The 25,340-nt window shown below is 40.1% G+C and overlaps 1 long non-coding RNA gene and 1 pseudogene across 1 annotated transcript; both read right to left on the reverse strand.

Annotated features, from left to right (window-relative positions):
- Nucleotides 1–499: 499 nt before the first annotated feature.
- LOC110127959 (uncharacterized) lies at nucleotides 500–21,346 on the reverse strand. Its single transcript, XR_011483331.1, has 2 exons — nucleotides 18,845–21,346; nucleotides 500–10,358 (listed from the first exon to the last, which is right to left on the reverse strand). It is a non-coding gene; the product is annotated as an uncharacterized lncRNA (long non-coding RNA).
- A 1,424-nt stretch (nucleotides 21,347–22,770) lies between these two features.
- On the reverse strand, nucleotides 22,771–24,320 carry LOC110127956 (rho-related GTP-binding protein RhoE pseudogene; annotated as a pseudogene).
- Between the last annotated feature and the right edge of the window lie 1,020 nt (nucleotides 24,321–25,340).

Genomic DNA, 25,340 nt, shown 5'->3' on the forward strand with positions numbered 1-25,340 from the left:
ATAATCACTGGCAATTAGCCAGGTTTAGTTCAACCACATGAGCTGCCCTGGTGGCTCAGGTAAAGAATCTGCCTGCCAATGCAGAAGACGTGACTTTGATCCCTTGGTCAGGAAGATCACCTGGAGAAGGAAATGCAACCCACTCCAGTATTCTTGCCTGGGAAATGTCAGGGACCGAGGGGTCTGGAAAGTTACAGTACGTAGGGTCACAGAGAGTCAGACACGACTGAGCGACTAAGCAACAAGGTCAACCATAGAGTCCTCCTTTCCTTCTTCCTGCCTACCATCTCCTGCAAATCACCACAATCATATATTATCACTTCACTTATAAATTTTTTAATGACCAGTGTGTGGCTTTATTGCTTCTAGCACAAGACAGTTTTATAGTAAAACTTTTCCATAGTGGTCTAATGTTTAACTCATGCACCCCAAATATAAAGTAACAATTTTCATAAATTGCCATTTAACAATACAATCACTTCACAGAGGCCTTAACAAATGCTATTTTGAAAATGCTGATTTTATTCCCCCTCATCACACAAGAACAAGTTGAAGAGCAATCCTAGCAATAAGGAGGGATAACACTTGCTACAAAATTATCTGAATCCCACAAAATCACTCTACTTCTGCTGAATGGTCTAACTCGGAACCTTCTAAAGCTTTGGATATTTGCTGCTTAGTGTGTGCCTACATTCAAGACAAAAATAAATGAACAAGCAGCAAGTGAATTTTAGTAAATATTAGTACATAAATTCAAAACTAAGCAATCATGCTTACTTTGACAGTTTTTAAATTAAATTCTTGGACCAGTACAAAGATATCTGTGATTTTAATATGCATACCTATAATACAGTGATATTCTCTGCTAAAACTATTCCTAGTCCTTAGGATGAAATTAGTTTTTTCTGGGTTTGAAGCAAAGTGCATTGTGAGTAAGAAATAAGAAAAACTGGCCTAAAATTAATTGCATGGGAACGTCTTGTTTATTTCAGTTTTCCAGCAACTTTTCATCTCAAATATAGAACTTTGGGTAATTTCCCAGAACTTTTCCTTGTCTCTTTAATACATGATCATATACATATACACACAGATATATATGTACATGCACGCATCCATATAAACACTTATAAATGTTGAATCCCTAAATGTTTAATTGGCTAGAAATTGGTTCTATGTAGGGAGCTGATCTCAGAATTTGGAAATAAAGTTGGAAATAAAGTGGGGTGAGTCACTTTAGAAGTAACCCTACCCAAGAAACGGTTTGCTAATGTCCCCCTGAAGTGTCATGAGAAACTCCGCAGTTATTTGGGCAAGACAGTTCCCCAAGAAGGCAAGATGGACCTGTGATGTGTGTGCATTGCATGCATGCACTTCCACTGCCACAAGCGTGGTATGGGAGGGTTATGACAGCGGGGTGACAGGTAACATAGAGCCTAGGAGAAGGTAGCTGCAGGGGAGAGCCATGCCAGATGGTCTGCTGCCCTGACCCAAGAGAGAGGCTGTTCTGGCCCTAAGGCTGCTGCTGATCCTCAGGACCCCAAAGTCCTAGTGTGGAGAGAGAAGGTCATGGATTTGTTGGTTTGGCGCTAAACCTGCTCTCTCTATAAACAGCTCTCTGATCAACAGTAGGGACTCCAGGTGTTCTTGGTCTCACCCAGAATAAGTCCTATGAAAACACCCTGGAAAGCTTTTATACCCAGCAACAGTCTCTCCTGTAAATGGGGTTCTTGGTTTGTAGATCAGTTTCCCACCACAGTTTGATCTTCTTGAGTAATGGTTGGAATTAGAGGTAAGGACCAGCAAAGATAAATACAGAATTAGCTGAGGGACCGTTTACCATCAGAGCCCACTAGTAGAGTTCAGACTGAGGCAAATGGCCAAGTAACCTCCCTGCTGACTTTTCTTTAGCTGTACTTTGACTATGAATGTGGTGAATGTAGAATTCAAAATCAGTAGGTTCTGATCTTTCAGTTGAATAAGACTAATTTTAATGAAAGTGGAAAGAAAATTTCAGATAGGGAAGAAGTCGGTGCTTTGTGGCAAATGAAAATGGGGAACTGATGAGTTTTGTTGAGGCTTTGGGAATAACTGGCTTCTATTCACAGCAGACAAACAAAGATCAGTAGCATTTAAAGTTGCACGTTATTCCTAACAGAGCATGCTCTTTGAGGTGTAGCCTATTGTCATGTGAAATGCATGGTCCCTGCAGCCAGCTTGTTTAGGACTGAATCCTGGCTCCAGCACTTGCCAGCTGTTTAACCTTGGGAAAGCAACTTAATTTCTCTGTGCGTTGGTTTCCTTATCTCTAAAATGAATTGTTGTAAAGATTAAATGAGATGGTGTACCCAAAATGGTTAAAATTGCATCTGACATATAGTAAGATATTTTTATAATCTAATAATTGTGGAGTAGCTTATTTCTCATGAATTAGATGGAGAAGGAAGCCAACCAACAGCTTGTTAAGAAGCTGGCATAAAGAATGGAAGAAATGGTTAGCTAAACTCTTAAGACTGTAATCTTTTCTGACTAGTAAAGGGCACAGACTACTTTTTTTTTAATTAGAGGAAAATTTCTTTACAGTGCTGTGTTGGTTTCTCCCAGCAACATGAATCAGCTTTAAGTATACATATGTCCCCACCCCGTTGAACCTCCCTCCCAGCCAGCCTTCTAGGTGGTCACAGAGGCCTGGTAGAGCTCTCTGTTACACGCAACTTCCCACCATCTATTTTACACATGGTAATGCGTATGTTTCAATGCTACTCTCTCAATTCATCACACCCTCTTCTTCCCCCCTGGGGCACAGGCTTTTGACCCCAATCACACAGGATCTATTTCCATTAGACAGGAAATGCTTACATAGTAGCTGTTAGGTGCCAGACACTGGTCTATGTGCCTTACAAGTACAGAGAACTGATGCTTTTAAATTGTGGTGCTGATCCTTAGGGGCCAAAGGCCTGGGCTTGCTCGGTGTCCTCTGCTCCCTTGCTCTCATCCGGGCACATGCACACTCCTAGATGCAGATTGCTTTGAACTTTAAAACTGTTCAATTTGGTTTTGTTTGTACCGATTTAAAAAATGTTTTAATAGGGAAAATTTGGGGGAGAACCGTGGGTAGGGCCTGGTTCCTTTGCTTCTCGGGGAACAACAAGGCCTCGTCTGGAGGACTGCTGTCTGCTCCACTTTCCTGGAAGCTGCCTAAGCCTGTCCACGCCGCCCAAGCCCTGCGCCTGGATATGACACATGGCTCCGGTAGCTTCTGGGCGCCGCTGTGTTTTCTCGGGACCTTGCGTGCCGGGGAGGGAGTGCTCAGGCCTTGCGCCGAGCCCGCCCTTTCTGTACACCTAGTGCTGCCCTCCCCGCTTGTGTCTGAGGTCATGTATGTCAAAATAAAGCCGCTAGAAACTGAAAAAAAAAAAAAATAGTGGTGCTGAAGAAGACTCTTGAGAATCCCTTGGACTACAAGGAGATCAAATCAGTCAGTACTAAAGGAAATTAACCCTGAATATTCATTGGAAGGACTGACGCTAAAGTTGAAGCTCCAATATTTTGGCCACCTGATGCAAAGAGTCGACTCACTGGGGGAAAAAAAAAAAAACCTGATGCTGGGAAAGATGAGGGAAGAGGGTGGCAGAGGATGAGATGCTTAGATAGCAACACCAACTCAGTGAACATGAATTTGAGCAAGTCTGGGAGACAGAGGAGGACAGAGGAGCCTGGCACGCTGCCGTCCGGGGGTCACAGAGGTGAACACGACTTAGGGACCAAACACCAACAAAGCTTGATGCTGTGAGCAGGCCCATTCCACAGATGAGACAAGTGGGAGGAGAACAGGGCTGCAGTCAGACTCCAGAGACACGTGGGATGCTGCCCATCCCTGTCTTCAGACAGGGCTGCTGCTGCAGAGAAAGTGCACGAATGCGGCTGGAGCCGGCACCAACAAACAGTTCTGGTGCAAAACGTTTCATACCGGTTCATCTTGTTTATTTTTTTTCCTTCATCAGGTTGGGATAGGAGAAGTTATGGCTTTGACATGAATTGGGCTTAAAGGGTGCAGAATTTAATTTTCCAATTAAAAGTATAAAGCTGGGAGAAATAAACCCCAGGCCTGGTCACCAGGCCACTGCCCTGCCCAGCTTTGTAGCAAAGCTGTTAACTGACCTTCCGTTGGCACAACAAAGGTCCTTCTGCTCAGTGCCTTTAGAACCAATATAATGAGGCAGTGCAGTTCAGAAGCAAAGAAAAGTTTAAATCTTTGACCAGGAACAGACAGGTGTACATCCTTATTGCAAGGTGAAGTTCTCCTCTATAGGCCATGAGCAAAACAGCTTTATAGGGTTCTCAGCAGTCAGTCGGAGAAGGCAATGGCACCCCACTCCGGTACTCTTGCCTGGAAAATCCCTTGGACAACGGAGTGTTCTTGCCTGGAGAATCCCAGGGACGGGGGAGCCTGGTTGGCTTCCGTCTATGGGGTCCCACAGAGTTGGACACGACTGAAGGGACGCAGCGGCAGCAGCCAGTAGTCATGTACGGATGTGAGAGCTGGACCATAAAGAAGGCTGAGCACTTCAAACTGTGGTGCTGGAGAAGACTCTTGAGAGTCCCTTGGACTGCAAGATCAAACCAATCAGTGCTAAAGGAAATCAACCCTGAATATTCATTGGAAGGACTGATGCTGAAACTGAAGCTCCAATAGTATGGCCACCTGAAGCGAAGAGCCAAGTCACTGGAAAAGACCCTGATGCTGGGAAAGATTGGGGGCAGGAGAAGCGGGCAACAGAGGATGAGATGGCTGGATGGCATCACCAACTCCATGGACATAAGTTTGAGCAAACTCCAGGAGACAGTGAAGGACAGGGAAGCCAGGCGCGTGGCAGTCCATGGGGTCGCAAAGAGTCAGACATGATTTGGCAACTGAACAACAAAAACAGCAGAGGCAGGGAGTGGGTGGAGTTTCCGGAGAGCAGCGCAGCTGCGCTGAGGCTCTAGATCACAGCGCTGGGGGCAGCATCCCTGCACACAGCCCACGGCTGCCATCTTGGTTTGCAGGGTCATGTGCAGCGCTTCTCCACATGGTCCGCAGAGCTGAGGTGTCTATCACAGCCATTCCGCACAAATAACTTGGGTCTGAAGTGCCCGCTGCAAGGCCTCTGCAATTGGCACCATATGAGCAGGTGAAACAAGACAGACTCAAAGGAAAAGAAACAAGAAAAGGTTAGACTTTATTACCCAGATTCTTTTTTACTTTCGCAGGAATTGTTAATAGGCTTTACCAGTGACAAAACAGTGAAGGTAAGTGTTTACTCTGTTACATCGGCCAAAGTAAGGGCTGCAAGCACTTACTATACTTGACATTTTGTGCTGGTAGTGAGTATAGAGGGCTTCCATGGTAGCCCAGTGCTAAGAATCCCCCTACCAATGCAGGAGATGCAGGTTCGATTCTTGGGTTGGAAGGATCCCTTGGAGGTGGAAATGGCAACCCACTCCAGCATCCTTGCCTGGGAAATCCAGAGAAGAAATGGACAGAGAAGCCTGATGGGCTACAGTACACAGGGTCACAGAGAGTCAGATACAACTGAGCATGCAGTGAGTATATAGGAATTAAATTTGGTTAATTCCTGATTAGCCTGTAGTGTGCTTCATTTTATTACTGGCCTTGGCAGAGTTTCTTCTCCTTTTATAACTTTTGCAGCTACAGAGATTACGTTTAGTAAGTTCAGGGTTGGTTTGTTAATAAGAAGTGGAAGCAGGGGACTTCTCCAGGTAATGAAAACTCCATATTCCTTTTACCTCTGTTAGAGTAGGTCTAACCTGTAACAGAACTAGAGGACGGGGCTACGTGTCTGTCTCAATCTTCTTAGCACCTAACACAGCACCTGGCATGCACATGCTTGTTCCATTCAGTTGAATCTTGGAGTGAAAGAGAAATGTGCTAGGTTAAATGCTCTGCTTATAGGAAATACACCGAACCTTAGCTGAAATTCTAACAGCAATTCTCTTTGCATAGTGAGATTCTTGTGCTTTTTTATGTCCTTCCTTATCCTTTTGCTATTTTCCAAAACCACTGCTGTAGACTACAACAGATGACTGCTTATAGGAAAGAGTTCCCTTCTCCTTATCTCATTCGTTTCTAATATGTGGGTTTTATTTTTACAAAATTGGTAATTTTACAAAAATTTTATGGGCACAGATAGTCAAATAGTTCTACGAAGAGCAAATGAAGACACTCTTTAAATCCTTTTAGTCAGTTATTGTAGTATTTACTTCTACATATCTAAATAACATGCTTATGTTGTTTGTTTTTTATATTTGACTCTCCCATTGATTTCTCTGTGGGGTAATGAGACTAACGTGTTTCACCACTGTTATCCCATTGCCAGGGACATTCCAATCACCCCCATCCTTGCAGAAATTTGGCCAGATTGATGTTCAGTGTTGGCATTATGCTAACTTGGTAAATATTTTTGATTCTGTGAACAACATTTTATTTTCTCTAGAGTTAATAATTTCCTTTATTGGCTTAGTTTTTGATGTTTTACCACTAAATTGACCTTCTTCCCTTCATCCTCCCTACCCCATCATTTTATAAACCACTTCTCAGTACATTCAAATGTCTTAGATATTCTCTAATTTCATCTTCTGGAGCCTCTGGGCTTGCTCCAATCTGGGCTCACTTCTCGAGGCCTGCTGCACACCTTGGGATTCCTCTTCACGGACATCCTAGGATCTTCTTTGCCTTTTTTCCATGTTGGACCCACTGTTGCCTGGATCTTTATGCCTTCCTCTTTTTTTGATTCATTCTCTCATTTTAGAATATCTTTCTAACAAAGGGTCTGTGGGAGATAGTACTTTTGAGAGTTTTTTCATGCCTGAAAATACCTTTACTTCCTGTTCATCTTTAATTAATATTGGCTGGATATAGAACCCCAGAATGGAAATTCCTTTCTTTCTGAAATTTTAAGGCATAACTCCTTTCTCTTATAGCTTCTATCATTACTATAAAGGAACCTGATGCCACTCTGACTCCTGAACCTTTACAAGAATCATGTTTCCCTCTCTGGAAGTCTGTAGGATCTTCTCCTCATCCTCACTGTTTCTGATTTCACTCTAACATGTCCCAGGGCCAGAGCCAGGGTCTGCTTTCACCCACGGTACTTGGTGCTCCCCATCAATCTGGAAATTCATGTCCTTTATTTCCAGAAATCTTACTACATTTTTCCTTGAAAATTTTATACATCACTATTTGTGTGCCTTCTTTCTAGAATTTCTAGTATTTGGAAGTTACATTTCTATGGTTTTCTTTTCTGCATTCCATTTCTTTGCCTTAGCCCAACCCCTGAGTTTTCATTTTTGCTATTATAATTTCCAATAGCTCTTTTTTGTTCTCCGATCACCCCTGTTTTAATAGCATCCTCTTCTTTTTTCATGCATGCAGTGCTTCTCTTATCTCTGTGAAGATGCTGAGAATGTTTTATGTACGTTTTCCCATTTGCATTTTCTGCTTCCTTTAGGTGGCTTTGTTCTCTCAGCTCATTTTGGTCTTTACCTTTCATACTTAGTGTTTGCTTCTACAGTCTGTTGATCCTTAGCTATTTGCTCACATTTGAGTGGGGAACTAAAGAACTGCAAATTGGTGGGGCATGTCGCTATTTTGCTCTGACTGATTCTTTCAGTGAATACCTGATATCAGTGTCCTAAGCTGGTTTTTTCCCCTTCTGTCTCGGATTTGTCAAATTCCCTAGAGAAGGTTCTCCAGTCTCTCACCTGGAGAGTATCTCTGGCTGCCACCATTTTGGTTGCCAATTGCAGGAAGAAAGCTGGGCCCATGGTTTCAGTGCTCATTTTTGACATTTCATTCCATCCCATTTTTCAGGACAATATCCATGCCCTCAACTCTGCCAAATGCCCAACCCCATTCTCATCTAGATACTCTTCGTTGTATCTTTATACTGACTACACCACTTCCTCCCAGGTGTCAGAGGGATAGTTGCTATACAGCGTATTTGGGAGGGGATCCAATGGTCTGTTTCTTAAACAGGCTCTCAATCAATTCTTTCCTCTGTCCCTTCCCTACCCCTAGATTTATTCATGTTGCTGCAAATGGCATTATTTTATTCTTTTTATGATTGAGTAATATTCCACTGTATATGTATAGAGCACATCTTCTTTATCCATTCATCAGTAATTGGACATTTAGGTTTCTTCCATGTCTTGGCTATTGAAAACAGTGCTGCAATGAACACTGGGGTGCATGTATCTTTCCAGATTATAGTTTTCTCTGGATATATGCCCAAGAGTAGCACTGCAAGATCACAAAGGAGCTCTGTTTTTAGTTTTTAAGGAACTACCATACCATTCTCCATGGCTTCCCAGGTGGTTCCGTGGTAAAGAATTCACCTGCCACTGCAGGAGACACAGGAGATGTGGGTTTCATCCCTGGGCCAGGAAGATCCCCTGGAGAAGGGAATGGCAGCCCACTCCAGTACTCTTGCCAGGAAAACCCTATAGACACAGGAGCCTGGCAGACTGTAGTCCATGAGGTCGCAAAGAGCTGGACACGACTGAGCACATTGGGCATACTGTTCTCCACAGTGACCGCAGCAGTTTAAACCTCACCAACAGTGCAGGGGGGTTCCTTATGCTCCACACGCTCTCTAGGATTTATTTGTAGACTTTGATGATGGCCATCCTAACTGGTGTGAGGTGACACTTCACTCTAGTTTGCAGTTTTGAGTTGTATTTCTCTAACAATTAGCAAAAGTGTGAAAGTGTTAGTCACTCAGTCACATCTGATTATTTGCAACCTCACAGACTGTATGGCCCCTGTCCATGGAATTCTCCAGGCAAGAATATCAAAGTGGATAGTCATTCTCTTCTCCAAGAGATCTTCCTGATCCAGGGATCAAACCTGGGTCTCCCGCACTGCAGGCAAATTCTTTACCATCTGAGCCACCAGGAAGTGTTTTTCTAGTAATCATGTACAGATGTGAGAGTTGGGTCATAAAGAAGACTGAGTGCTAAAGAATTGATGGTTTTGAATGGTGGTGTTGGAGAAGACTCTTGAGAGTCACTTGACAGCAAGGAGATCAAACCAGTCCATCCTAAAGGAAATCAACCCTGAATACTCATTGGAAGGACTCATGCTGAAGCTGAAGCTCCAATACTTTGACCATCTGATGCAAAGAACCAACTCATTGGAAAAGACCTTGATGCTGGGAAAGATTGAGGGCAGGAGAAGAAGAGGGCAACAGAGGATGAGATGGTTGGATGGCATCACTGACTCAATGGACGTGAGTTTGAGCAAACTCCAGGAGATAGTGAAAGACAGGGAAGACTGGCATGCTGCAGTCCATGGGGTTGCAAAGAGTTGGACATGACTTAGCAACTGAACAACAATATTTAGCGATGTTAAACATCTTTTCGTGTGTCTTTGAGCCATCTGTGTGTTTCTTTTTTCTTTTTGTGGGGGACATGCCATGTGGCCTCTAGAATCTTAGCTCCCCAAAAAGGGATTGAACCTGTGACCCCTGCAGTGGAAATGTGGAGTCCTAAACCCTGGAACAACCAAGGAATTCCCATCTATATGTCTTCTTTGGAGAAATGTCTATTTAAATCTTCTGCCTATTTTTTGATTGCGTTGTCTGCTTTTTTAATGTTGAGCTGTATGAGTGTTGGTCTATTTTGGAGATTAATCTCTTGCCAGTTGTTTGCAAATATTTTCTTCCATTTCTGTAAGTTGTCTTTTTGTTTTGTTTATGGTTTCTTTTGCTGTGTAAAAGATTTTAAGTTTAATTAGATTTCATTTCTTTACTTTCATTTTTATTTGCATTTCTCTAGGATATGGATCCAAAAATATACCGCTGTGTTTTATGTCAAAGAGTGGTTTGTCTATTTTTCCTCTAGGAGTTTTACAGTATCCATTTTTACATTTAAGTCTTTAATGTATTTTGAGGGGGATTTTTGTGTGTGGTGTTAGAGAATGTTCTAATTTCATTATTTTACATGTAGCTTTTCTGGAAACCTGCTTTTGAAAGTGTCACAACATCTACCCCGAGTATGCTGAAAAGTGAAGAGAAGCCACTTATCACACAGTCTAGAACCATGCTATTTAAAATAGTTCTGGTAGCCCAGAATTTATTTTAAAATGCAAAAACTCAGCCTCCACCCCTGCCAAATTTACTGAATCAGAATCCACATTTCAACAAGATTTCCAGCTAATTCATGGCCAAATGAAAAATTCAAGAAGCACTAATCCATAGCAATAGCCCTAATGTTCCATTCAGCAGTATGAAATTAGATTTGGAGATCAGTTGATCAGGATCTTTCAAGTCAATTCACACAACTCTTCTTAGGGCTGTGACCTACAAGAAAAAACAGTGCTTAGTAATACAAATTGAGTGGTGATCCAGAACAGATCCTGGGACTTCAAGCTCTGAAAGTAGCTATGGCATTTTTCAGGGTAAAGACTCAAAAGAATGCCAAATACAGACACAGTTTACTATACTGGAAAAACATGTAAAGTGGTGTATTTCTTATGCATCTAGTTGGGAACCAAATTTTCAAAGGAAAGAATTTATTCTTATTATAAATGCCTGATAAATATGTGATATTGACAAAGATTACAACAGTCAGTTAACCCTTTGCCAACCCTTTGCCAAATTTTGACTTTGAAGAACTGGAAAGAAGCACCTGCTGCCTTGAAAATAAGGCCATCTGTTCTCTCCAATCCAGGTCCTTTGCAGATCCAGGATATTAAACCTCCAGAAGAAAAGCTCACAGACTGAAATTTGGTCATTTGGCTCAAGGTGTGGGAAGGAGTATGCTCTATGAAATCTCATTAGGCTTGGAACAATGTAGCTATTAGCTTTTTGTCACTTGGGATTATCAAATTATAGTTGCAGATTGAGTGCACTGACCTGAAATGAACAAGCCTAACACCAGCAGGCCAAAGGCTAATAAGATTATAGCCAAACTGGCCAGGTTTGCAGAACAAGTTAATGCCGTAAGAGCAGAGTTCATAAGAGAGTCGGCTGACTCAGGTGAATCACTGCAAACCACAGCCACAGCGGAAAGTAGAAATGAGCATTTGTGTAGAGTCTGCCTTGAAAATACAAATAAGGAAAGTGAGTGAGCAGAAGTGTAATCGTACAATTACAGGGACCTTGTCAGTGCCCGGTCCTGCTTAATCAACTGGATGTATCCTGGGCTGAGCTCAGCAAGCGGAACTTTTACTTGAGAGGTTACACAGACAGAAAAAGAACCATGTCATTTGTGAAAGCATGCTCAGGCTGGTGTTGGTGCCAAGCATGATTGGAAAAATGATTCAGAATGCATCATGAAAAAATGATTCAGAATGCAGCTGAGTAGATGAAGTGAAAGTGAGTACAAGGCAGTTTTCAAGGATGTCAAGTGTTGGATCAGGTATGAGAAGCAGTTTGGAGAATGGTGCAGAACAAAGACCAGGAATGAGTTCCTTTGACTCTTGCATTTCCTGCACTAGCTACTTCAAAGACCTCCATGGGGTCAGATGTTAGCTCCAGAGCTATTGGAATCTCTATTCCAATTGGATAACTTCTGGTGTAGGAGAGAATGTTGTCTTAGATAGGATCTCTAATTTGGATAAACAGAAGTTTGGTAAACACAGTGTTACCGAATGGACTAGTAATCACTGCAAACTAACACCTGAAGCTCAATGAAACTATGCTTCAGAGACGCTCTCTCAAAATGGAATCTTTCCCTCTCTTGGGAAACAAAAAATGTGTTGAGCCCTCACTTTAATGATGTATAGGATAGGATAAGGATATCAGAGTGGGTTTTATTTTAACCAGCTATATGTCTATCTTTCCTGGTGGCTTAGATGGTAAAGAATCTGCCTGCAATATGGAAGACGTAGGTTCAATCCCTGGGTGGGGAAGATCCCGTGGAGAAGGGAATGGCAACCCACTTCAGTATTGTTGCCTGAAAAATCGCATGGACAGAGGAACCTGGCGGGCAGCAGTCCATGGGGTCACAAAGAGTCAGACAGGACTGAGAGACTAGCAGCGACACACACGACACCTGTCTTCCAGAAGAAGATACTGTGATTGTTACCAGGGATGGATCAAAGAGTGTTAGGATTTTGTGTCTTTGTGTTATGGGGAGAGAATGAGAGAAAGATACTATGATTGTTACCAGGGATGGATCAAAGAGTGTTAGGATTTTGTGTCTTTGTGTTATGGGGAGAGAATGAGAGAAAGATACTATGATTGTTACCAGGGATGGATCAAAGAGTGTTAGGATTTTGTGTCTTTGTGTTATGGGGAGAGAATGAGAGAAAGATACTATGATTGTTACCAGGGATGGATCAAAGAGTGTTAGGATTTTGTGTCTTTGTGTTATGGGGAGAGAATGAGAGAAAGATACTATGATTGTTACCAGGGATGGATCAAAGAGTGTTAGGATTTTGTGTCTTTGTGTTATGGGGAGAGAATGAGAGAAAGATACTATGATTGTTACCAGGGATGGATCAAAGAGTGTTAGGATTTTGTGTCTTTGTGTTATGGGGAGAGAATGAGAGAAAGATACTATGATTGTTACCAGGGATGGATCAAAGAGTGTTAGGATTTTGTGTCTTTGTGTTATGGGGAGAGAATGAGAGAAAGATACTATGATTGTTACCAGGGATGGATCAAAGAGTGTTAGGATTTTGTGTCTTTGTGTTATGGGGAGAGAATGAGAGAAAGATACTATGATTGTTACCAGGGATGGATCAAAGAGTGTTAGGATTTTGTGTCTTTGTGTTATGGGGAGAGAATGAGAGAAAGATACTATGATTGTTACCAGGGATGGATCAAAGAGTGTTAGGATTTTGTGTCTTTGTGTTATGGGGAGAGAATGAGAGAAAGATACTATGATTGTTACCAGGGATGGATCAAAGAGTGTTAGGATTTTGTGTCTTTGTGTTATGGGGAGAGAATGAGAGAAAGATACTATGATTGTTACCAGGGATGGATCAAAGAGTGTTAGGATTTTGTGTCTTTGTGTTATGGGGAGAGAATGAGAGAAAGATACTATGATTGTTACCAGGGATGGATCAAAGAGTGTTAGGATTTTGTGTCTTTGTGTTATGGGGAGAGAATGAGACTGTGTTCATTTATACAAAAGAAAGTTATGTCTTTCCATTAAGGGCATAACTTTGTTTTGGTCTCGTATGGAAGTTCAGCATGAGTAGAAGGGTTGGGTGGGTGCTGAGTAGCCGAGGGGAGGGGACGTGCTGGTTATGAAGCTGGTTTTCTAAGCCTCTCCTCTGCTCTGCTGCGTTTCATGCTGCTGTGCCTGGGCCTGCACGCTTCTCTAGCAGCTCTCCCTGTCAGGATCTTCTAGTAGAGGTTCTACAAGGAGAATAGAAGGCTGGGTGGTAAGAGGTTTACAGCCTCCTGTTTGCTTTCTGTTCCCATCATTGTCCTCCTAACAACTGGTCCTCACTCTCATATCAGCACTTGGTTTCAGTAGCAATACTTGACTGCAGTCCATATTCATTGGAATCACTGATGCTGAAGTGCCTATACTTTGGCCACCTGATTCGAAGAATCAGCTCGTTAGAAAAGACCCTGATTCTGGGAAAGATTGAAGGCAGGAGGAGAAGGGGATGACAGAGGGTGAGATGGTTGGATGGCATCACCAACTCAACGGACATGAGTTTAGTCAAGCTCTGGGAGATGGTGAGGACAGGGAAACCTGGCACGCAGCAATCCATGGGGTCGCAAAAAGTTGGACAAGACTGAGCCACTGAGAAACAACAACTTGGCTGCGGGTTGCAGGTCTTTCCTCTACTCCCCGCACTGGCATCATTATGCCTCTTCAGAGATACCAACACCAGCCTGCTGACACCTCCTCACTAGAGGTCTGAGTCTCCGTTCTGCAGGGACTTCCTCCAAGCTCCAAGGGCACTGGCACCTTCCAGCCAGTGCCTCATCCTCAGGGATCTGAGGTTTAGCTCCTTGAGAGCCTCTCTTTGGAGCACAGAGATTCAAATAATCTCCCAATCATTTCTCTCCTAGGAGTGGCAGTTACTTCTTGCAGTTCTACCACCAGAAAACTTCTGTGTTCCCTCTTTGTCTTTTCAGTCCTCTCAATCACAGGTTAGTGATGCTTTATGTTAAATTCTCTCTCTTAAAAATAGCTGGTGTGTTTTATGTTTTTCTACTTAGACCCTGATGGATACTCATACCCCTAGCTATTCTGACATACCCCTACACCCTTTTAGGAGATGAAGCCATCTCCCCAGTTGAAAATCACTGCTGTAATTTGGGCACCTATTATGTCCCAGTTTGTCTGGAAATATACTGATTTATGCCTGTTGTCCTGACATAATTATGAATAGTGTAATGAAGTAATAGTTCCCTTAGATATTAGGAGCCACTTGTGGGAATGCTTTATATCTTTCAAATATATTGTAGAACAAGAAAATCAGAACCACTGCTATAAAGGTATAGTAATCAAAGCAGTATGACACTGGTATAAAAACAGACACATAGATCAATGGAATAGAATTGAGAACTCAGAAATAAATTCAACTAATGTTTGACAAGGAAGCCAAGAATACTCAAAGGGAAAAGGATAGTCTCTTCAGTAAAGATGATGATGATGATAAGAAAACTAGATATTTACATACAAAAGGCTGAAATTGACTGTCTTACCCCATTCACAAAAATTAATTTGAAATGGATCAAAAACTTAAATATAAGACCTGAAACTGTAAAATGCCTGGATGAAAATATAGTAAAAAAGCTACCTGACATTGTTTTTGGCAACAATTTTTAGACTATGATACCAAAGTAAACAAATGCAAAAGCAAAACTAAACAAGTTCCTTGATATTGGTTTGGCAATGATTTTTTTTGGATATGATATCAAAAGAAACAGATGCAAAACCAAAAATAAACTGAAACATTAAACTAAAAACTTCTACACAGCAGAAGACTCAGTGAACAAAATTAAAAGTCATCCTACAGAATGAGGGAAAATATTTGAAAACCATATATCTGATAAGAGGTAAATATCCAAAAATATAAGAAACTCATACAACTCAATAACAAAGCCAGAACAAAACAACACAATTTAAAAATGGGCAGAGAATTTTTAATAGTTTTTCTCCTGTAATTGACATCTAATCTTAGTGCATTGTGGTCAGAAAAGATGCTTGGAATGATTTCAATTTTTTTTAATTTACCAAGGCTAGATTTATGGCCCAGGATGTGATCTATCCTGGAGAAGGTTCTATGTGTGCTTAAGAAAAAGGTGAAATTCATTGTTTTGGAGTGAAATGTCCTATAGATATCAATTAGATCTAACTGGTCTATTGTATCATTTAAAGTTTGTGGGAAGGAAGAAATGAAGAACCCCAGGATTAGTAGAAGGAAAGAAATCTTAAAAATTAGGGCAGAAATAAATGCAAAAGAAACAAAAGAGACCATAGCAAAATCAACAAAGCCAAAAGCTGGTTCTTTGAGAAGATAAATAAAATTGACAAACCACTAGCCAGACTCATCAGGAAACAAAGGGAGAAAAATAAAATCAACAAAATTAGAAATGAAAATGAAGAGATCACAACAGACATCACAGAAATACAAAAGATCATAAGAGACTATTATCAGCAACTATATGCCAATAAAATGGACAACTTGGAAGAAATGGACAAATTCTTAGAAAAGTACAACTTTCCAAAACTGAACCAGGAAGAAATGGAAAATCTTAACAGACCCATCATAAGCACAGAAATTGAAACTGTAATCAGAAATCTCCCAGCAAACAAAAGCCCAGGACCAGACAGCTTCACAGCTGAATTCTACCAAAAATTTAGAGAAGAGCTAACACTTATCCTACTCAAACTCTTCCAGAAAATTGCAGAGGAAGGTAAACTTCCAAACTCATTCTATGAGGCCACCATCACCCTAATTCCAAAACCTGACAAAGATGCCACAAAAAAAAAAAAGAAAACTACAGGCCAATATCACTGATGAACATAGATGCAAAAATCCTTAACAAAATTCTAGCAAACAGAATCCAACAACATATTAAAAAGATCGTACATCATGACCAAGTGGGCTTTATCCCAGGGATGCAAGGATTCTTCAATATCCACAAATCAATCAGCGTAATACACCACATTAACAACTTGAATAATAAAAACCGTATGATTATCTCAATAGATGCAGAGAAAGCCTTTGACAAAATTCAACATCCATTTATGATTAAAAACCCTCCAGAAAGCAGGCATAGAAGGAACATACCTCAACATAATAAAAGCCATATATGATAAACCCACAGCAAACATTATCCTTGATGGTGAAAAATTGAAAACATTTTCCCTAAAGTCAGGAACAAGACAAGGGTGCCCACTCTCACCACTACTATTCAACATACTTTTGGAAGTTTTGGCCACAGCAATCAGGGCAGAAAAAGAAATAAAAGGAATCCAGATTGGAAAAGAAGAAGTAAAACTCTCACTGTTTGCAAATGACATGATCCTCTACATAGAAAACCCTAAAGACTCCACCAGAAAATTACTAGAGCTAATCAATGAATATAGTAAAGTTGCAGGATATAAAATCAACACACAGAAAATTCTTGCATTCCTATACACTAACAATGAGAAAACAGAGAAATTAAGGAAAGAACTCCATTCACCATTGCAACGAAAAGAATAAAATACTTAAGAATATATCTACCTAAAGAAACAAAAGACCTATATATAGAAAACTATAAAACACTGATGAAAGAAATCAAAGAGGACACAAACAGATGGAGAAATATACCATGTTCATGGATTGGAAGAGTCAATATAGTAAAAATGAAAATACTACCCAAAGCAATCTATAAATTCAATGCAATCCCTATCAAGCTACCAATGGTATTTTTCAGAGAACTAGAACAAATAATTTCACAATTTGTATGGAAATACAAAAAACCTCGAACAGCCAAAGCAATCTTGAGAAAGAAGAATGGAACTGGAGGAATCAACCTGCCTGACTTCAGACTCTACTACAAAGCCACAGTCATCAAGACAGTATGGTACTGGCACAAAGACAGAAATGTAGATCAATGGAACAGAATAGAAAGCCCAGAGATAAATCCACATACCTATGGACACCTTATCTTTGACAAAGGAGGCAAGAATATACAATGGAGAAAAGACAATCTTTTTAACAAGTGGTGCTGGAGAAACTGGTCAACCACTTGTAAAAGAATGAAACCAGAACACTTTCTAACACCATACACAAAAATAAACTCAAAATGGATGAAAGATCTAAATGTAATATCAGAAACCATAAAACTCATAGAGGAAAAGATAGGCAAAACACTCTCCAACATAAACCACATAGGATCCTCTATGACCCACCTCCTAGAATATTGGAAATAAAAAAAATAAACAAATGGGACCTAATGAAACTTAAAAGCTTTTGCACAACAAAGGAAACTATAAGCAAGGTGAAAAGACAGCCTTCAGAATGGGAGAAAATAATAGCAGACGAAGCAACAGAAAAAGGATTAATCTCAAAAATATACAAGCAGCTCCTGCAGCTCAATTCCAGAAATAGAAACGACCCAATCAAAAAATGGGCCAAAGAACGAAACAGACATTTCTCCAAAGAAGACATACAGATGGCTAACAAACACATGAAAAGATGCTCAACATCACTCATTATCAGAGAAATGCAAATCAAAACCACAATGATGTACCATTTCATGCCAGTCAGAATGGCTGCTATCCAAAAGTCTATAAGCAATAAATGCTGGAGAGGGTGTGGAGAAAAGGGAACCCTCTTACACTGTTGGTGGGAATGCAAACTAGTACAGCCACTATGGAGGACAGTGTGGAGATTCCTTAAAAAACTGGAAATAGAACTGCCATATGACCCAGCAGTCCCACTGCTGAGCATACACACCAAGGAAACCAGAAATGAAAGAGACACGTGTACCCCAATGTTCATTGTAGCACTGTTTATAATAGCCAGGACATGGAAGTAACCTAGATGTCCATCAGCAGATGAATGGATAAGAAAGCTGTGGTACATATACACAATGGAATATTACTCAACCATTAAAAAGAATACATGTGAATCAGTTCTAATGAGGTGGATGAAACTGTAGCCTATTATACAGAGTGAAGTAAGCCAGAAAGAAAAACACCAATACAGTATGCTAACACACATATATGGAATTTAGAAAGACGGTAACAATAACCCTGTATGAGAGACAGCAAAAGAGACACAAATGTGTAGAACAGTCTTTTGGACTCTGTGGGACTGGGCAAGGGTGGGATGATTTGGGAGAATGGCATTGAAACATGTATATTATCATATGTGAAACAAATTGCCAGTCCAGGTTCAATGCATGATACAGGGTGCTCAGGGCTAGTGCACTGGGATGACCCAGAAGGATGGGATGGGGAGGGAGGTGGGAGGGGGGTTCAGGATGGGGAACACATGTACACCCGTGGCAGATTCATGTCAATGTATGACAAAACCAATACAAAATTGTAAAGTAATTAGCCTCCAATTAAAATGAATAAATTTATATAAAAAAATAAAAATGGGCAGAGGACTCAAATAGACATTTTTCCAAAGAAGATATATGAATGGTCAACAGATGCATGAATAGATGGCCAACATCACTAGTCATCAGAGAAATTCAAATAGAAACTACAGTCTACCCATCTATTAGAATGGCTACTATCAAAAAGACAGGAGATTGGCAAGGATGTGGAGAAAAGGGAATCTTAAGCACTATGCGTAGGAATGTAAAATGGTACAGCTACTATGGAAAAGCAGTATGGAGGTTCCTAAAGAAATTAAAAACAGAACTACCATGTGATCCAGCAATCCCACTCTGAGTATGTATCCAGAGGAAATGGAATCACTATATCAAAGAGACATCTGTGTCTCCCTGTTTGTTGCAGTATTCCTCACAGTGGCCAAGAGGTGAAACAGCTTCAGTGTCTGTTGATGGATGAATGGATAAAGAAAATGTGAGATATATATATACACACACACATATATATGTGTATATCATACAATGAAATATTATTAAGCTGTTTAAAAACAGAAGGAAGTCCTGTCATGTATGACAACATGGGTGGGCTGTGAGGGCATTATGCTGAGTGAAATAGTCAGAGAAAGACATTTACTGTATGATATCACTTAAATGTGGAAGTAAAAAAAAGCTGGACGCATAGAAACAATGGCTGCTGCTGCGGGCTGGGGGGGGTGAGGGAAATGGAGATATTTGTCAAAGGATACAAACTTCCAATTATAAGATGAATAAATTGAGGAAATCTAATATACAACAATATACCAAGGCTTCCCTGGTAGCTCAGTTGGTAAAGAATCCACCTGCAATGCAGGAGACCCCAGTTGGATTTCTGGGTCGGGAAGATCCCCTGGAGAAGGGATAGGCCACCCACTCCAGTATTCTTGGGCTTCCCTTGTGGCTCAGCTGGCAAATAATCTGCCTGCAATGGGGGATACCTGGGTTCGATCCCTGGGTTGGGAAGATCCCCTGGAGAAGGGAAAGGCTACACACTCCAGTATTCTGGCCCGGAAAATTCCATGGACTGTATAGTCCATGGGGTCGCAAAGAGTCGGACATGACTGAGCAACTTTCACTTTCAATGTACAACAGGCTGACTATAGTTAGAAGTACTATATCATATACTTAAAAGTTGCTACAAGTAGATCTTAAATAGTCTCACCACACAAAAAAAGATGTTAATTATGTGTGAGGTAACGGAGGTGTTAACTAACCCTATTCTGTTAATCATTTCATATTATATACATAATAAAAGCATCACATTATGTACCTTAAACTTACACAGTTATATGTAATGAGTTACATCTCATTAAGCTGGAAAATTTTGACATTAAAAACCAAAACCACTGCTTAACAGTAAGTAATAAAATTAATTAAAAATAAATTTGCTTGATACCAACAGCTAAAAGATTAAGAAATCATAAAATTGATAAAGTAACTCAAGGAGTCTTGAATTAAAATAGAAAATACTCTGAAAAATAAAGATAAAGTGAGGTTAAAAGAGAATTAAAATTATTAAAATTATTTTTTAAATTAGGGGAAATAAAATGTAAAAGATTATATATATAAAAGTTGAAGTTTAACATGCTGATCACAGTTATAATAAAATAAAAAGATAAATATAAGATTATTGAATTCAGAGAACAAATTTAGATAGGAGGAAAAAACAGTTAAAATGAAGAACTGATTCTTAATAAGAAGTAAATTCCAGCTGATTAGACATAAAATATACAGTACAATAAGAAATATAAAAATTGAGTGGACAAAAAGACAAAACATGTTTAAGCAATGCAAAAAACAGATGAACAATTTTGGAGTGTAAGAAATTTAAAATGTAAAATTTTACTGAATTAAAAGAGATAGCATCTTAAGTACTTAAGGTTAACACCTTGTTTCAGGGTAAGTAAGGTTTCTGGGTAAAGCCAGGCTCCTTAGTTGGGATTGAGCAAAGAAGTCATAACATTCATCTCCCCCTAAATGACAGCTTCCAGTGCCTGCATCTCAAAGATTCTAAAATACTGCCAACAGGCCTGCAGAGAGGTCACACCAAGAGCTGAGCCTCCGTGAGCAGCCCAGACATGCTGTCTTCCAGAATGTGATTGATAGATAAGACTCCTGGTTGGCTGGGAGGCTAGCTGGTTAGGATATCTCTGCTCTTTATCACTTCTGGAAATAAGTTCAAAGGTTGCTTAGATAATAAAAATCAGTTACAGAAAAAAAATATTGGGTTGACCCAAGGTTCATTGGAGTTTTCCATAACGTCTTACAGAATGAACTTTGTGGCCAACCCGATGTGATGATGATGACTTTTAAATCTTTGATGTTGACATGGAAAAACATCTTGTCTCATTTAGACAAGACTGTTCTCTTCTCGGGTTACGAGGAAAATGAGTATTATGTGCAATGCAGAAATTACATAGCTGAACGGAAAGAGCAAGCAATCATAAAAATGCAGGGTAGTAAAAATATCTTTCAAATAGAGCATTAAATTCTCATGTAAAAAGAAGAGTTACTGGGAATATTTTTAAGAGATTCAGTAATTTTCTGGCAATAAGACTCACATTTTAAAAGATACTAACTGAGAACTTCAAGATGTACAAACTGATTTAGTAAAGGTAGAGGAATCAGACATCAAATTGCCAACATACACTGGATCATAGAAAAAGCAAGGGAATTCCAGAGAAACATCTACTTCTGCTTCATTGACTATGTTAAAGCCTTTGACTGTGTGGATCACAGCAAATTGTGGAAAATTCTAAAGAGATGGGAATACCAGACCATCTTACCTGCCTCCTGAGAAAACTGTATGCAGGCCAAGAAGCAACAGTTAGAACCAGACATGGAACAATGAACTGGTTCCAAATTGCCAAAGCAGTGCATCAAGGCTGTACACTGTCAGCTTGTTTATTTAACTTTATGCAGAGCACATCATGTGAAATGCCAGGCTGGAGTCACAGTGGCTGGGGGAAGTATCAACAACTTCACATATCCATGGGGTCACAAAGAGTCAGATATGACTTACTGACTGAACCGCAGCAACACTGCCTGTTGAGTTTGATTGTACTAGTTTATCTCTGATTCATTACCATGGAGTATTTGCATTAAACTTTTTTTTTTTACTACTATCCCAGGTGAAAAAATGATAATCTCAGTGCTTAAATCCACTTATTTTGAACATTCTCCAAAAGTTTGTCATTTTTATTTTTTGTTCATGATTTTTTTCTGTCCTCTTAAGAGATGGATTTTTTATATTATTCTAATTAAAGTTATAAGCTTTTAATATATTTTATGGATTAAAGAAATGAACCCATATGGGCCCTTTTTTTTTTGACAGACATGGTTACTTTTTAATTTGAAGAAACAAAAAAAAGTATGTTTTAATAAATACTGCAGAAACATTGACCAAACAAACATACAAAGTGACTTCAACATTTAAAAAACTGCAACGAAAGTTCTGCTTTATGACAGTTATAACTTATTTTCTTTTTACAATATTTAAATACAGAAAGCACTTGCCAGCTATTTCATAATACTGCCCAAAGCATAATGCTGCATTAATCAGAGCATATCATGTTGGTAAAACATCTGTATTTCTTGGGGAAAATGACTGGAATGCTATTTTCTTGCAGAGACAAAACAAAGTGCTTGTAAGACACAGACTGAGTGTTGTAATTACCTTAATCTCCTCTCCTGCCACAACTGAATGAACGGGAGCATGGCTTCAACACTTCAAAAATGAAGATTTATCATTGGAAAGAAAGCTCATTTTCAAAAGTTCACTCTCTAGAAATGCCATAGGATAGTGTAGGACTGACATTACATAATTTTCCTCTAAGGATTCTCAAAAGCTTGGAACAGAGGGCCATTCTTATCATGTTCATTGAAAGATATTGAAATAAGCCAACTGATTATCAAATGTTGCCAACTTTGGAGCTTCATCCCAAAATAGGCCTTTTGCTTTGTACTTTTGGTCTCTTACATCCAGACAACTTAACTCACAAACTGTGCTTTCTGCTACTATCCTTCATTCGTTATCTCGGTCAGGTGAAAATATCAATAGTACCTACATGGTTTCCCCCTTGGATCATTCTATGATGTCATACCAAGACACCTTTTATTTGACGTTGCATTTTTATCAATGATGGCCAAAAAAAAAAAAAAAATCACACACCCTCTTTTCTAAACAGCACACAAAAATATCACATTGAGCAATTTACCACTTTTTAATGACAATCACAAGGATGAACAGAACCATCAGACTGAATAAAAATTGACACTTTTCCTCTAGTTGACCTATTCAATCTTTGTAGTACTGGTCTCCGCATCTCGAAACACTGCAAAAGCCTTCCTTGGGAACCATGTCGCTCAGCTATCTTCAGGACAGCAAGCTTTCAAAGCCTCACCAACTTTCCTCTGGATATCCCATGGGTCCTGATACAATTTCCATTTTAATGATGAGCTAGGAGAAAATTAGATCACATCCTCTAGAAAACTAAATGCTAAGGTCACAGTGCCAGTTCCCCAATGAGGATGGTATATTAATATATACTTTTTTGTAAAGGAGATTAAAACACTTAAAAATTAAATCAAAGTAGAGATCCGTGAATAGAATGTAACAAAGAAAACAAAAATGCAAGCACCATTCAGAGTGTGGTTTTTCTTCTTGGAGGTACTCGCATTCCTCTTCTTCAACCTCTAGCCCATCTGAATCTCTCTTTTTTGGCATAGTTTTCAAGTCACATTTCAAAACTCTTCAATGAACTCACTTCCCACCACTTGTTCTACATGGCAAATCTAAGGACAGGATTCCAAAAAGATGAACAATCTTTCCAAATGCCTCCTAAGCCTCCAGAACATGTGACTTTGGCTGTGCACTTTGTTCAGACTTCACCTTTCTGTTTTGTTGGTGGTGGTTTTTACATTTAATTTCCTTGTCCTCATAAAAAATAACCGGAGATTCACATCACAGTACAACTCTTGGCTTTGTCCTTTCGTAAGTCTGTAGCCAGTGCCGAGAGTTCTGGTCTGCTAGGCATATGTGAAATCCGCTTTGTCGCCCTCTGCGATTTGTTCCGCTTAACGTTTTCATTTGTCTTGTTTACACATGCCAAGGTGGCCACGTGAAAAATGTCTCTGACGCTATTTTCTGACTGTAAAGCTGAGCATTCAATGTAAGTAGCTGCTCCGATCTGTTTGGCCATATTTGCTCCCTGGTCATAGGACACCGGTGTCTGCCTGTGATTCGAGAGCTCTACTAATATACTGACATCTGTTCGAAGATCAGATTTGCAGCCAACCAAGAGCATTTTGGTGTTGGGACAGAACTCCTGGATTTCACCTTTCCACTTTTTTAGGACCCTGTCCAGAGTCTCTGGTCTACTGATGTCAAAGCAAATCAGCACAGCGTCTGAGTCTGGGTAAGAGAGGGGCCGGACGTTGTCGTAGTAAGGAGACCCCGAAGTGTCCCAGAGGCTCAACTCTATTCTTTGTGTGTCGATTTCAAAACTGGCCGTGTAATTCTCAAACACTGTAGGGACGTAATTTGCGGGGAAGCAGTCTTTGGCGAAGACGTGGAGTAGCGCGGTTTTCCCACACTGACTGTCTCCCACCACTACTATCTTGCATTTCACGTTCTGATTAGGATCCATGATAGATTTACTGGATAATTTCTGGCTGGCTCTTCTCTCCTTCATTGATCTTGTCTTATTTTCTCTTGAAACAGGAATTTTCACTTAAGAGGAAAAAAAAATATATATATATATATATATATTTCTTTCTCTATAAAAAGCAGATATAAAAATAAATCGCAAGGGTGGTGGGAACCCCCGAGGCGCCGCGCGGATGAGGAGAGAGAGCTCCAGGAGCGGGCTCCTTGCTCTCCTCCAACAAGTTTTATGCCTGACTCCACACGGCGCTTCCCAAGTCCAATTCCGACTCCCATACGGGCCCTTGACTCCTCCTAGCCCTTCGCCTGACCAATCAAAGCCCAGACCCAAAGCTATTGTTCTGAAACTGCTACAGCAAATATCTTCCATACTCTGGCACCATCTGCCATAAAACCTCAATTCTGGTTTAACCTACTGGTCCTCTTCTCTGCTATCATCCTCATTGCTGAGCTCTGCCAGAATAAAATTACATGTGGGGGTCAGTGACATTAAAACTCCTCAGTCAGGGCCTCAGCTGTCCAGTAATACTCCATGTCCCTACTCAGCTTCTGACCATATTCCCAAACACATATTTCACACATTCACATGAAAGAGTAAAAATTCAGTATAAGAGGCATGCAATAAAAAGTACTCTTTCCCTTATAACTATCTCTTAGTTCTCCAGTTCTCTTCCCTAGAAACAAAAGCTATTGCTAGTTTCTTAGGTAACATAAACATTGCTTTCTGGAACATTCTGTTTATGCTTTGTTTTTTTCTACATTGAAACAATCTGAAAAATACTGAAAAGCTTCACCTACAGTAAAAAACTATTTTTTTTCCCTGAATTATTTGAGAGGAAGTTGCTAACATAATGCCACATCACCCTTGGTTGTATTTCCCACTAACAGGATCATTCTACATAACCACCAGGCAGTTATTAAATACAGGAAATCAGCAGTGTTACAGGGCTATCATCTAATCTTAGGCCCTGTTTAAGTTTTGCCAGTTGTCCTAATACTGTTCTTTGTAGGCAAAGATCCAGTTAAGAATTATAGGTTGTTGTATTCATTTGTTATGTCTTTTTATCGCCTTCATTCTGAAGCAGTTTCTCAGTCTTTTCTTGGCTTTC

This window comes from Odocoileus virginianus, chromosome 24 (genome assembly GCF_023699985.2).
Source record: "Odocoileus virginianus isolate 20LAN1187 ecotype Illinois chromosome 24, Ovbor_1.2, whole genome shotgun sequence".
Classification (NCBI taxonomy): Eukaryota; Metazoa; Chordata; class Mammalia; order Artiodactyla; family Cervidae; genus Odocoileus; species Odocoileus virginianus.